General features: G+C 53.1%; 1 protein-coding gene across 6 annotated transcripts in view; it reads right to left on the bottom strand.

Annotated features, from left to right (window-relative positions):
- Positions 1–14,949, bottom strand: part of ACTN4 (actinin alpha 4) — a 73,877-nt gene that overhangs the window by 41,327 nt on the left and 17,601 nt on the right. The window lies entirely within an intron of this gene.

Raw genomic sequence — 14,949 nt, 5'->3', positions numbered from 1 at the left:
CGGTGATCCCTTTCCTTTTTCCTGTTTTTGGGATATTCTGATTCATCAGTCAGCCAGTCAGGACAGAAGCCTTCTCCCGCTCCAGTGCAAAGCAGGGAGGTGGGCGACACGGCCAGGGTGGAGCGGGTTGGGCTGGAAACCTTTGCTCTGGACACACCGGGGGAACCGGAGCTGGGCCAGTGCTCACAGACGTGCACTGTTTCCTATATGCTTTGTCCCGCTGCCTTCTCGCTCTCACAGCCTGGGAGCAGACAATCCCTTTGGGAAGCAGGGCGAGCCTTGAGGCTGCGTGAACGCAGGCATTTATCTGCAGGACCCATTCTCCTCATCTCGGAGTGGACCAGCACCGGCAGGGGCATCGTGGAGGTGCTGGGTGCTCATCAGCCCGCCTGCCTTTTGCTGAGGCTCGTACTGGAGAAGACAGTGAATGAATCCATCGATCAATACGGGAGGTGCCTCAGACCAGAAATTCCAGGCCTGGAGTTTGAAGTTTGCCAAGAGGCAGTTGGAGTTGTTCAGAATTATCTACTCTTGCCCTGTGTCCTACCTCGCTGGCTCTGTGTCCTGGCGGGGTACTAGAATGGTCCTGGGGGTGGGAGGGGGAGGCATCATTTCTGTAGGGTAAGAAATCACTCTGGATTTGGATTCTTTTTTTTTTTCTTTACCACAGGCACTCCTTCTCAGACCCCTTGGACACACAAGATGGACAGTGTCTTAGGAAGATTTTAAAAAAGGAAAAACCAAAATATGGTTCTATAGCCAAAGGGTAATTACAGGACTGGGAGGAACCAGCAGAGAGAGACTGAAACCTCTGACTCATAACTGCTCTATTAAAAACGGTGAAACCGTTTGCCCTGGCGGAACGACAGGGCTAGACTGTCACCCTGGCTCGCCCAACCTACAGGCCTTCCCCTGGCTGGTGCAAAGGCCTAGCTGAACCACAGGGAACCACAAGGCAGGCAGAAGGGGCGGCGGCTCCAGGGGCAGCGTGACGTCACAGGACAAAGGCGCCCCTGCTGCTCTCGGCTGACTCCTGGCCCTGAAACGACAGAGTGGCTTGCTCTGCGTGTGCGTGGGAGTACACACGGGGGGAAGTCAGGGGATGAGGGGGCATTGTGAAGTTGTGAGTTCGGTTTTCCAGGGAGGGACTCTGAGGACCAGCTCAATCTGCCCCATTAAAGCTACTAAAGAAGCTGAGCCTCAAAGGAAAACAGCAGAGGTGTTTGTACAGTTGGGTGGGGTCTACCCTGACACAACTGCGTGGATGACTCACAGTTACTGAGCGCTTACTATGTACCAGGACTTGCTCTGAGTGCTCTACATTTTACAGATCAGCCACCTGCCTGTGGTCACACAGCTGGTAGGCGTCAGAACCGGGGCCCACACGTCTCCTAACCAACCTAGAGTCTGGCCAAGGCCGTTTTCCGTTTCTGCTTTTCACTCTGGCAGGGGCAGGGCCCTCTGTGAGGTACCTCACTTAAGTTTCTTTCCTTTGAAAGCAGACACACAAGTGAGCGCAGTCCTGGAGACCCTCCGCCAATTCCACCCGCCACTGGGGCCACCAGCGCCCCACACCCCCGACGGCCGCGTCGCAGGGCTAGCTCGCGGGCTGCTGTGTGAGTCACGGAAGAGGGAGGGCTGGTCAGGTGACCCACGAGAATCAGAGCTATGCTGAGGTGGCCTGGTTACCTTGACATTCCTGAGATTCTGCCAAGGTAAAAAGTAACCCGAGGAGTTTGCCTTATATGGGCACAACGACAGATTTCGACTTGACAACGTGTTAACTGACCCTGTATCAAATATCAAATCCGTTCCCGGACTGCATAGGAGACGCCCGATAAGAGCCTCTCTGATAGTATAGGAAAAAACAATTTATGACGGGCTACGGCCAGTGACTCATACAAAGGTGCAGCCATTGTGTGCCCTGACGAGGAGGGAAGAGAAGGCTGGTGGTTCTCCGGCCACGCGGCTCCATCGCTCTCTCCCCGACACGTGATCGGGGAGGCCTGGCTCCCAAGCCTCCCTCTGTTCACAGGGCTTGGCTGAAGGCAGGGCCCGGAGGGAATCAATTTCAGGCTGAGGTAGAACAGCAAGTCCTGCCTGGACTCTGAGCACCCGGACCACCTGCTTCCTCCCAGAGGAGCCCCAAACAGGAGAGGCAGGGGCCGAGCTGGAGGCTCTAGGGATGACAGGGCTAGGTCTGAGTGCCCCGACACTGCCCGAGAACAGAGAAGCTGGCCGGACCCAGGATCCCAGAGAGTCATCTGGGCCTGGGCCTGGGCTGACGTTGCTGGCATCGGACCCCTCCTCCAGGAGGGGGAGACTCATGGCTCAAGAGCTTCTCCCAAACTTCACTCATTCATTTCCAGTAAAAATGCTGCCAACTCCTCAGCAGTGGGATTAAACAAACATCCCTGCCCTCACGGAGTCTACATTCTAGTGGAGGGGATGACACGGAAGGAAGGAAGATGGTGGTGGTGCAGTAAAACAGGGTTACGCAACAGACAGAACTGAGTAACTGGGGAGGGAGTTCAGCCAAGTCAAGGAAGACCTCTCTCTGAACCAACAGAAGGGGCCAACCAGTTGACAGCAGGGGGGAGATCATTCCAGGAGGAGAGACCCCAGGTGGGAACAGGCCTGGACGGTGTGGTGGAGCACAGAGAGCCGAGAGGAAGAGCAGAAGCCTAACAGGCCCCTGGAGGAGGGCTGGGGACTACAAGTCTAAGGGTTGCTGTTTAGTCCTTAAGTCATGTCCGACTCTTGTGATCCCCGTGGACTGTAGCCCACCAGGCTCCTCTGTCCATGGAATTCTCCAGGCAAGAGTACTGGGGTGGGTAGCCATTGCCTCTTCCAGGGGATCTTCCCGACCCAGGCATCGAACCCACATCTCCTGCATTGGTGGTGTGTTCTTTACTGCTGAGCCACCAGGGAAGCCCGTTCTAAGAGTGGCAGGAAGCTTTTGTGGGGGAGGGGGCCGTAGCATGACTGGATTTAGGTTGTGAGAACAGCCCCTGGTGGCCGTGGGGCAGCAGGGTTACAGCAGTGAAGATGGAAAGAACTCTGAAGGCAGAGCTGGCAGGACGCGCCCATCCTGTGTCAACGCCCCCTCCTTCCCAGACTCAGGTGACGGTTACTCCACAGCTTCGTGCAGACGCGGAACCCCCCTCACCGCCCCCAAGTCATCTTCTTTAGAAACACACAGGCCTGAGAGTGAACCCCAAGAGGCTTCACAAAGGGACAGTGGACCTCCTCTCTCAGCTGAGACGCAGACATGATGCCCAGGGGCGATTTTCAAACAGCATTCTGAAAGAGCTCAGCTGCGACGGTGCCGGACGGAGGACGGGTGGGTAGGGAGGGAAGCTGCCTCCCTACTCACATTTAACCTCAGCAGCTATTTATTCAATTTTATAACATGGGAGATCCATGTGGGATTCGACTTGAAAGACAGCTGTGCCACTGGAAAAATGTCACTGCTTTAAATCTTAAACCCCCCGTGCAAAATCTATTTCGAATGGCTGCAGCCCCTTCCACGGTAGCCCCTGCGTCCCACGGGAGGGAAGGGGGGCGGACGGGGCAGGAGGCGGCTCTGGCTCCACTGACGTGGACCCCGTCAGTCCCATCCCCTCCCCTGCCTGGGCCTTTGATCCTCTCTGCGCTGTGGGTGGCAGGCGGCTGCAGGAAGGCAGACACGCCATGTGCTGCCGTCCTGTCTGAGATGACTGAGGCCCGCTCCCTTCGCTAAGGTGGGGCTACAAACAAAAGGAGGATAAGAAGGCCTGTATCCCAAAGTGCACCCCACCACCCCCCCAGCAGCTGGCCTGTGGCCCACAGATGGAACCTGTTGCATAGAACCACCGAAAAGGCAGCCTGAATTCACAACAGAGTGACCAAAGTGGGCAGCTGTTCCCCCTCACCAGTGGGAGCGAACCCATGCCGTGAGTCTCTAACTTCTATAGCATCCTCTCCTCTTGGAAAAGAAAACAAAGAAAAAAGGAAGTAATGGAAAGTGGAGAAAATAAGAAATCCCCTGTTTACGTAATTAAACATCAACAAGGGTGACACTGGCCTTCAGGTAGCTTCCCATCTCCTGGAGAAATAGATTCAGGACAAGTAAAGGGAATCACAGCTGAGGGTCTGGGGAGACGTACAGAACCTGCCGCTCTGCCCTGGAGGAGGGCACGGTCCGGCTGGAGAGGGACACCGGTGAGCCAGTCACTGCAGGGCAGTGTGATCTGAGAACAGCAGAGGTCAGGCGACACCGGATCCGGGCCCTGAAAGAGGAGCGCTATTCTGATAGGTGGTGACCTGGAAGAGGGTCGTCCCACATGGTGGAAACATCAAGAACAAGACAACATTAACGTGCAAGAGATCTTTGGGGAACTCCTCAGGGAAAGATGGGCTTCTCTTGTGGCTCAGCTGGTAAAGAATCCGCCTCCAATGCGGGAGACCTGGGTTCAATCCTTGGGTTGGGAATATCCCCTGGAGAAAGGAAAGGCTACCCATTCCAGTATTCTGGCCTGGAGAATTCCAAGGACTGCATAGTCCATTGGGTTGCAAAGAGTCGGACACGACTGAGCTACTTTCCCTTTCAGGGAAAGATGCAAGAGACGGTGGCAGCTGGGGTCAGAAGGTAGAGAGGCTAAGGAACTCAGAATTTGTCCTCTGGGAAGATTCCTCAGAGTGACCTGGTTAGATATGAGTCATGTTCATGGAGCCACCGAGATGAACTGGGAGACTGGAGCGAAGCCAGTTAGGAGGCCGCTGTGGGAGACCTGGCCTGGTGTGGCCAGGGTGTTGATGATGGAGCCAATGTCAGAGCACTTCCTGTGTGCCTGGCAGGGTGCAAAGGGCGCATAGCACTAACTCACGGGAGACTCCCCACAGGCCTTGGAGGCAGTCAGTACCCTCAGCGGCCCAGGCGTTTCCCTGCTGTCACCCAGCGCAAGGTACTGAGAGCAGCAGTACTTGCAGTTTACCCCCGCTGGTCTGACTCCAGAGTCTGCACTTTTCAAGTGCTCACTAAGTGGCCCTGCGTCAGCAGTAGCTAAGGACAGGAGGAGGGTCAGGATTCTGATACTTGAGAGAAATAAATAAGTAAAATCTGGTGCCCGTGACAGGCTGAGGAGTCAAAAGATGATTCCAATGTTTTTGACTTGGACGTCAGACCCGGATATGAAGAACCCAGGGAGAGGGGCTCGAGAATGAGTCTGCCTTGGGACACGCTGAGTGTGAAGTATGTGCATGCAGCACAGCTACTTGGCGTGTAAGTTTGAACTTTCATCTAAAACTCAGAAGAAGTGGTTGAGAATTCAAATGCCTTTCAACGCAGGGGACACGGATTCGATCCCTGGTCAGGGAATTAAGATCCCACGTGCCGTGTGGCAACTGAGCTTCTGCGCTGCAACTAGAGAAAGCCTGTATACTGCCATGAAGAACCCGTGCAGCCAAAATAAAAATAACTTTAAAAAAACTCAGCAGAAAGGCCATTTGTTTGCACATGCATTCACTCAGTCATTCATTCGAACATGTTCTGAGCTTCTCTTAGGGTGGAAGAGGGGAGAAGGCGATGTCGAGGAAAGCAAAGGGCAGAACTTTTTGTTTTTCTTTTTCCCTGAGACACACTCAGAACCATCCAGTACAATGGTGTGTGGCTCCGTCAAAAACACAGACACCGTATCCATTAGAGAAACATACGGAAGCAGTTAGGGGTGACGTCTGGGGTTGCCTTTAAAACAGTCTGAGGGGGTTGTGTGCTGGGAGAAGCTGATGAAATAAGTTTGGCAGAAGGTTAGTAACTGTTGATGCTGGTGATGGGTACATAAGGATTCCCTCCGCTTTTGTATATGTTTATGAATGTGTTGGGTGTGGGGGGGAGTTGAAAGGATCACGCACTGCAGAGAGGTGGACAAAGAGGGCCGGGGCCCCTGCCGCAGCCCAGCACCTAATACAGCTCCTGGCACTAAGGAGGCACCTAACACATCCTGAATGGGCACTGCTGTGCCCACACCCTCAGGGGTGGTAATTAGCCAGTCTCTGGAGATCTCGGAGAGGACTGTTCGGGGGAGTGGCTGGGGTTGGACAGTATTTGGGAAGTGAGGAAATGGAATCAGCCAGTAGAGGCTGATACATTTTTTAAATGCATCGAGGCCAATAGCCAAGCATATATCTTTCCCCCAGGATAGAACCCAGCTGTTGGACCATCCAGTACTATTCTACTTTCCTGTAAGAGACAGACGACCAGGCTGCTCTGAGGTGAACTTCTTTCTCCCCCTCCCCTCACCGTCCCATCTCCACTCCCAGCCTCAGATTCCCACCAAGTCCCCTGTGTCCCTCTCCTCTCATTATCCAGCAAAGGCTGCCGGGCAAACAGGCCCTTTTCAAAGGTGTATCGAGGACACCTCACTATCGTCAAACGAACAGGCACTTCTTTCTCACTTTTCTCCTCTCCTGCGGAACAAAGTTGCATTTAAAAGGAGAAACAATCTCAGGTTTTGTTCTCCAGAACAGAGAGAAGGTCCCAGGGGCCTGAACTCGGAACACGGAGCAGCTCATTCCCCAGGCATCGCTCACACGGACAGCGAAGGAGGTGTGGAGGGATGAGGGCGGACAAAGCCCAGGGCCAAGGCCGACAGCAGAGACCGGGCGGCTGGGTCGCCCTGGGTCCTGTGGCCCCGAGGAGCTATCGAATTCTGCCGGACCGCACCACGGAGCCTCTCTCTTTCTCTAGATTTTCCACGGTCCTGACTTCTCTGCCAATGCCCCACAAATAACAATGGCCACCAAAGATAGCCCAGACCGCGCTTCCTCTCCTGGTACCCCGCATCTCCGGGCTCCGCTCAGGACACGGAGGCGAGTGGGCTGCCCCAGAACCCGGTACCACAGTAGCTAGGCTTCGGGATGGCGGCCAGCAGTGAAACCACAGGGCTGGGTTTTTAACGTCTGTAGCTATCTCGAGAAACAAAACACTTTATTGTCTCTTGCTATACTGAGTTAATTTGACCTATAGCTAGCAATCTCTGTATAAAAGGGAAGAGTTAAAAAAAGAAAAATTTAAAAAAGGTCTCCCTGTGTTTAGCCGCATTTTTTCGGGGCAGGGGCCTTCTCCTGTGTTGTACCCGGAGGCCTGGACCACTGCCTGGCACACAGCATGTGGACACCTAGCTTGGGAAGTGTTTGCACAAAATGGGATGAATTCTGTCCCAACAACGTCTCTCCCACTCTCCACTGACAGTGATGTCTCCCCTCCTGAAAAGCATCCTCTTTGTGTTTCGTATCTGGCAGGCACTGAGGCAGAAGTCAGCCAGGACAGCTGGCTGACCCACTGGGTCTGGAGAAGGACAGCTTATGACCTTCCAGAGCACATGGCTTACACGGGGCCTGCAGAGGGACTTCCTTCCCAGAGGAGCTGAGGGTGAGCAATCTTTTTGCCCTTAACACCAAGCTGCTCCACAGGAGGCACTCAAGTAAGTGGGTGAACAGACAGGTGGCAGGTCCATCTGACCTGCCTGATGGACTGGCTAGTAAGTAATCTATGCGGCACAGATACAGTGCTCCGATAAACATACGTTTACACTCCGTAATACTCTGTAATATATGTTATCGGAGCACCTGTATCTGTTCCACATGCTAGGAATACACACAGCAAGAGACACAGGTGAGTCTACTCTCAGGCCCTCACAGTGTCACGGGAGGGTGGATAGATCAAAACACGGGTAGAGCTAACAGGAGAAAAGGAGGTGACAGGCGCACCCCTAAGGCAGAGACCCAGCCTGGGCGGGACGGCTCGAGTGTGACTTGCTGAAATGGTGGGGGAGAGCTGCAGATCTCAGGAACCAGGAGGGGCTGCGTGGGAACCTGGTGAGGGAAACAGAGCTCTGCAGGTAGGAAAGAGTGTGGCGCAGAGGCAGCCAGCGTGCCTGAGCACAGCAAAGCGAGGGGGGGGGCGGGGGAGACAGACAAGGCTGGGGAGGGAACAACAGACCCCCAGGGCCCCGGGGCTTCCAGACTTGGGATATGGATCAAGATTTCAAGCAGGGCATTTTCTGTCTCCCACGAGGAGATGGGATGGCGGGGGGCGGGGGCGGTTATCGTTGCTCAGGCTTCAGGACGGGCGCTGGGGCCACACTGGTTCCGCTGCTGCACAGGGACAGCGAGGCTGCTTCAGGGGAGCCGGTGGGACCTCAGGGCTTCCTGAGATGAAAAGCCACAACCCGGGCCTTTCCGGGCTCCACTGCGGTAAAGAGCATAAGGGCTGCCTGTTTACCTTTCACATCCGGCCCCGGAGGCCCTGCCCGGGTGGAAAGCTTCCCAGAGGGAAGGACACATGGAGCGCTCTGCAGGATACACAATGCCGCAGGGAGCCTCCCTGAGGCCCGCGGGGCCCCCTTGGCCCACTCGCAGGACACCGAGGCAGTAAGCACGTGGTCCTCCTGGCTTTGCTTTCTCGCCCAGAGTCCGCCCATAAACCACGGGGCTCCACCCTCCACCCTGGGCCTGAGACTATTAAGGATGAGCAAGACACTGCTGCCCCTTTCTAGGATCCTTACTTCCCAAGCCCCCTTCAATGCTTAACACATCCATATCCAGCAACTGAACTTGTTCGATCTCTGAGTCCATCTTCAAAGAGCAGGGGTGCGGGGGGGCTCAAGAGGAAGAAGATATAAATATATAAGAATAATTATGACTGATTCGCAATGTTGTATGGCAGAAACCAACACAACACTGTAAAGCAATCATCCTCCAATTAAATTAAAGGCCTCATCTAGATAAAAAAAATTTTAAGTCGGACAATGAATATTAGTGGGAAACAAAACACTAAAACAAAGAGCAGCTGGCTTCACACTGGAGACCATAAGAAGCGCTATCATCCTAATTCTCTGGCTGCTGTTTCCGAGTTGAAGAAAGGTTCCCGGCACCCCCCACCCCAACCCATCACTCCTGGTGGGACTCTAGATCCCACAGGAAGAGACCTCTCGAAGACTCCGTCCTAACTGCCCACCCCAGGAGACAGAGTCTAAGCAGAAGAGCCGCCATCTCTGCACCTCGGCAAACATGCCCCACCCCATCGTTTTACTGAATCCTGACCCTGAGGTCAACACATCACTGGCTCCATTCTGTAGACGAGGAAACTGGAGCTACCTTGCCCAAGGTCCAGCCAGCAGTAAGTACAGCACCAGGGTCAGCATCTGAGCCTTACTCTGGCTCCATGGCCTGTGTGTATGAGACGCCATGTCTACAGGGCAGGGGTGCCAGGGAGCACACGTGGGCCCAGCTTTGGCCTCTCCATGCACCGCAGGAGTCCCTGCGTCCTGGCCTTGCTCTCTCCCTGCTGTGAGGCCTCTTGACTGAGTGATGAAGAGCTGGGTCCATCCAGCTGACCTTTTATCACCAAACCCTCTGGTGGCAGCTGCAACCTCTGCCCAGCACCTCATCAGCCAAAGTGCGCCCGATAGCAGGGTGGACTTGAGCCCTCGAGGGCTGGAGGCCTCGCTGTTGGCCAGAAGAAACGCAGCTGGAGGCGTTCACAAAAGATCCTCCTCTCTTAAGAGGTATTTCTGGGCTTATTAAAAAGCAACAAAGTGGAGAAGGCAACGCACAAGCCAGGCTGGCTGTACCCTCACCCTGTGCTTTTCAGGCCACGATTAATTCTTTGGCTGGTTTCAGACCTTCGTTTTCAAAGATATCTAGTTTGTGCTTGTCTGCAAAGGAATGTAGCTGGGCACCTCCCACCAGCAACACAGAAAACAACTCCTCCTGCCATCACCTGTTCTCTGAGGCCAGGCCATATATAGGCAGACGGCACCCGGAAGGTTTGGCTGGGGAGCTACATCAACTCCCCAGCTCTGAGCCACCATTCAGACAAGTTTCGCCAGACGTGTGGGGCTTGGCTCCCACCCAAGACGCCACGGTCAAGGTGAAACGCACAGCTCTGGGCTACTGAAGCTGGGACGTCACCAACCTTGTCCTGCAACCTGCACGACCCACGTCGTAGGTGACTTGATGCCCTCGCCTGCCTCAAGTCCAGGGATCACCAGGAGCCCCTGATTCATATCACCAGGAGCGTAAAGTCACAGAGAGGAGAGAACCAATCCCTCAGCCCTGATGCGGGAGAAATCACCTCGAAGGAGAAGGGTACGGTTTGATTCCTGGTTCTGTCGTATATCGGCTGAATGACCCTGGGCAAATCACATAACTTCTCTGAACCCCAGTCTCCTCATCCATAAGGTGGGATAAAAACAGGCTGCTGCAAAGTTTTGTTTTGGCTGTGAGGCACAGCTGGCAGGATTTTAGTTCCCCGAGCAAGGATCGAACCTATGCCCTTGGCAGTGAAAGCACAGAGTCCTAACCACTGGACCGCCAGGCAATTCCCAAGGACTATATTTTAAAGTGCTATGTGCTTTATGAGCTGTCGCAGGATCTGTCCCAGCATCAAAAAAGAACACGCTTCCATGGCGTTCCACTTGACTGGGAGCCCCAGGAGGGCAGGGGTGGTTCTGTTTTATTTTTACGCAGCTACATAACGCAGTGCCTCAAACAGTGACTTGTGTAGTCGCCTATGGACTGTAGCCTGCCAGGTCCCTCGGTCCATGGGATTTCCCAGGCAAGAATACTGCAGTGGGATGCCATTTCCTTCTCCAGGGGATCTTCCCGACCCAGGGATCAAACAGGTGGATTCTTTACCACCAAGCGGCACCTGGGAAGCCTTGTGACCCCATGGACTGTAGCCAAAACAGTGACTGCCGTCAAGGAAATTTTGGTGCAACCAATGCTTTTTCGTTCATTTAGAAGAAAACCCAAGATCCTCACTGGAGGCATGTTCTGGTGGCTGTCACCTTTCTGTGAGGCTCTTACCTCACACCACCCTCCCTGCTGGGCCCCACTGCCCTGGTCTCACTCTCTCTCCTCCCATGCTTCTCAGGTCCTCCTGCCCAGGACACTCTTCTCCCAGGGTGGCTCCTGCCCAATCCACGGCACGCTCCTAAAGGGCTCTGCTCTTTTCCTTCAAAACAAGGATCACCACTTGGAATACTGTACGTTTGGCATTTTTATTGTTTTGCTGCTGTTTAATGCCTATCTTCCCCATTGGACAGGAGCTCCACGAGGACAGAAAGGACTATCTCGCTCACCTCTCTTCACCCAGTACCTTGTTTATGGCACAAGCTGGAGAGATGCTCAGTAAAGGCTGCAAGGGGTGGATGACGCCACCTCCTTCATCAATCGTGCTGGGGTCGATTACTTAAAACTGGCGTTGAGAGCGTCTCCTCCTTATCTGCTTGACCTCCCTTCCCCTCCATAATTCATCTCCTTCTTCCTGCATTCATTCCAAATCCACCAAAAAAGATACACATCAAAGAAACCAAACAGAGCCTCATGTAACAAACACTCCTGGGTGGCCTGTATGGCTGGCAGTGAAGCCCACTGATGAGAACCCCTACCGACTTGCTCTCTATCCTAAAGCACCTTGGGCTGCCGACTGGTGGAAAGCTGGAAACTTTTTCAGCCCAGGCCCTGAGGTATGGCAAGAGCCCACTGGAATAACACGGCAGACCAGCCGAGGTGATAAGGTCTTCTCCACCCAGCCGTGTTCCTGGGTGGGAAGCCTGTATCCTTGAAGAGAGAGAGAATTTCCATCCACCGGACAGGCAGGGAGCAATGCAAAGCATTACAACCATTTTTCCTCCAGCTATTTCGAGGCACACAAATAACATCTAAAGACTCAAGGCCAGCTTGAGAAAACAATCGAGCCAGGAAGTACTCAGACCAGAGAGGAGGTAACGGAGCCCAAAAAAGTTAAAGTTGAGGGCAATGCCTTTATGGGGAGTTTCCTGGCCTTTCCCAGCCAGACAGATGCAAAGCTTTCCCAAATGCAAAGCTTGATAAGGATCTTTTTTTCTGTGGGGCCATTAATCCAATAAACAGGGGACTTAATTAGAGCTTAGGGAAAAAACTGCATGAATTTTCCAGGGATAAGTGTCAATTTTTTTTTTAAGTTAGATTTATTATTGCACACCTATGTCCCATTTTTCTGAAATTCGTCAACTCTCTCATCAGTGACTAGTGCTGTGTTCTGGCTTTTCTATCTACACAGATCTTAGAATTGATCTCTTTCACAAAACCCGGGCTGCCAAGACCTTCCAGAAGTCAAATTTAGCTGAACAATCCTAAATGAGTATTTCTGTACGACTGCCACTGGGCTGCAAAGTTTGAACTGGCAGTTAATTCTGAAGGTTGGCATTGTCCACCAGGTCATTGTGTGTGAGAATAGCTGCCTTTGTATGAATGTTGTTTGGAGCCTTCTAAAACAAAAACAAATGAAAAACAAAAAACAACTTTCCACTATTTTTGTTCACAGAAATGTGGAGCCAGATCCTAAAAATCCGTATATGGTGAGAGGAATTTTGAGGAGCCGATCCTTTTATCTACAGTAATGGGGAAAAGAGTCCAGAGAGGGGAAACCAGACAGGGCAAGCCCTCTTTTTTAACCACCATTCATTTCAACCACCTTTTATCAGAGCTGTCACCACCAAGGAGCAAAAGAAAATGGATTTTCTCCTTCCCAGTAAGAGGATTAGCAGCAGCAATCCAGTTGAGAGGAAAGAAGGAACTAAAGGAGAGAGAGGAAAATGAGGCCGTGCAGACGTTCGAGGTCAGAGGTCACAAATCCCTAGCTCTGGGGGCCTGTTTCATATGGCCTCCAGGTTTGGGGGCTCGTATTTTAAACTGAATGAATTGCCCTGTAAAACTCTGGATTTCCAAACTTCTGGAAAATGAAGTTCCAGGCCCACAATCAGCGGAAGCTGAGTGGTGGCAGCCCTGGTCCCCACCCAAGCTCCTCCACTGGTTTTTGTCACCTGCCCTTCGATAACCCAGACAGCAGTCTCTCCGCTCCAGAAGAAAACCAGGAGCACTCACATCCCGCCCCCCGCCGCCCCCAGTGGCCCAGAAGACAGGGCCACCCACCCGGAGGGACACCCTACATGACCCAACAGAGCCAGCCCCGTCCTGCCCCTCAAAGAGGACCAGAGCAAAGCTGCCCTGACTCCGCTCCCAGCCTCCTCTGACCACCCCCCTCAAGTCCCAGCATCTTCTATGCACCACAAACAGCCTGAAACTCCGGGTGGGGTACAGGGTGTGGAAACCCCGCATTTCCTGGGAGATCTAGAACACACGCTTTCCAGGCCCCAAATGATGGGGCTGGGAGGCTGAGATGGGTGACACGCAAGAGAAAGGTAAGGTCAGGAAGACATTAGGAACGCCAGACACACTGGCTCCGAGGGGCCCTGGAGGAACAATCCCCTTCAGCTGCCAACACTTTCCAGTTGGTGCTAAGAGTGAACAGCTATTTCCACAAAAGATCAGGAAAGCACTGAAGTTTTCCATATACGTTGGAGATTTTTTGGCTGGGCTGCACTTATTACCTCTCCCTCCTCCTCTCAACTCCTGCTTCGAGACACCTAACGAGCAAGGGAGCCAGCAACCCAAAAGAGGATTTTCACCACAGTGTCCCCAAAGGACAAAATCCCGGGGCTCCGCCCATGCAGCGTCAACCTGCCCTTCGAAAAGCAAGCAGCGCTAACCTCACCAACTTCCTGAGGCCACAGTGGGCTCAGCTTCCTGGCAGTTACCACAAGAACGTGGCTCTAAGCGCACAAGTCAGCTCCGGAATGGAGCTGTAGCTCGAGCCATCCAAAGGCAACCATCTCCCCAGGCACTGGTGTGGTCGGCCACCAGCCCCATCACCAGCTTCTCCCCAGCTGCCTCATACATATCCTCCATCTGGGCAAAAGCAACAGGCCTGCAGCTTCCAGACCTGTCCCCTATCCACCCACTTCGGACCGGACTAGGCCACTGAAGCTTTTCCCACATAGATGTTCTAGAAACGCCACTACTAGGGGAATGCCTGCCAACTCTGGTTTCCTTGGCCAGCAGGGGCCTCCTTCTTGCCTAGATCTGTTGGCCGTTTCTAGCAATGTGTCCCACTTCAGGACAGTTCCAGGAAAAGCAGGATCCCAAGGTGACTCCTCAGCCCTGGGAAACTTACAAAACCACACACCAAGAACCAGACATTCAGGACTCAGCTGGTAGTGGGTTTCTAAGGGAGGCAGCCGGAACACCTGAGCTCCAAGACACGTAGGGTTTGTTGGGAAGATGCTTTCTGAACCCAAGGAGGCAATGTCAGCGGGCCTACAGACTGCAAACTCATTCTACCTATGGCCCACCTTCCCCTCCACGATGGACCTGCTATGAGGCTGGGAATTAGGCTGGTTTTCTTCCCTGCTGTATCTCTAAACCTAACCCTGTGAGTGAGTGGGTAAATGTTAGTTGAGTGAGGAGGAAAAAAAAAAAAAAGAACACTAAGCGATTACAGGATGTGAACCACAGGAAACTTACGGCTATCTTATTCAATCCTCAAACTTCCTTCTAAAGCTGTTAGGATGTTTTTGAAGGAGGGGAGGGTGCGGGGTGGGGGTGGGGGCCACTCTGAACTGTATCCTGATCCTGCATTAGTATTTCAGAGGTTTTAGCCAGAGACTGAACTGGGCAAAGCATGAAACTAGACACAGCATTACAACCCCGTCTGAGTACATCACCCCTGGGTTATTTGAAATTCTAAGGAACAGGCACCTCAAAAGACATAACCCTCCTTAGCCCAGGCCTAGATCTCCTGATGACTGCCTTGTGCCATATAAATAGTAAGCCGGCTGGCATATTTTGCATTAACGTCTCGAGTTTATTTTTGTTGCTTTCATTTGAAGACTCTGTTTATGCCTCTCTGTTAGACTTCCGGCCAGCAGAAAAAAATGACAAGATGCAAAGTTTTGTCCTTTTTTCATAGATGCTCCAGACACTTCCTGGAGGTACATGGGAAGGTTAGCGGCTCATAGATGCCCACTTGCTGGCATTGGGTGGTTTTCCAAAATGGTTTTTGTGGCAGAAGCAGATATGGTA

The sequence above is a fragment of the Bos javanicus genome, chromosome 18 (genome assembly GCF_032452875.1).
Source record: "Bos javanicus breed banteng chromosome 18, ARS-OSU_banteng_1.0, whole genome shotgun sequence".
NCBI lineage: Eukaryota > Metazoa > Chordata > Mammalia > Artiodactyla > Bovidae > Bos > Bos javanicus.
This window is presented reverse-complemented; position numbering and strand designations above follow the sequence as displayed.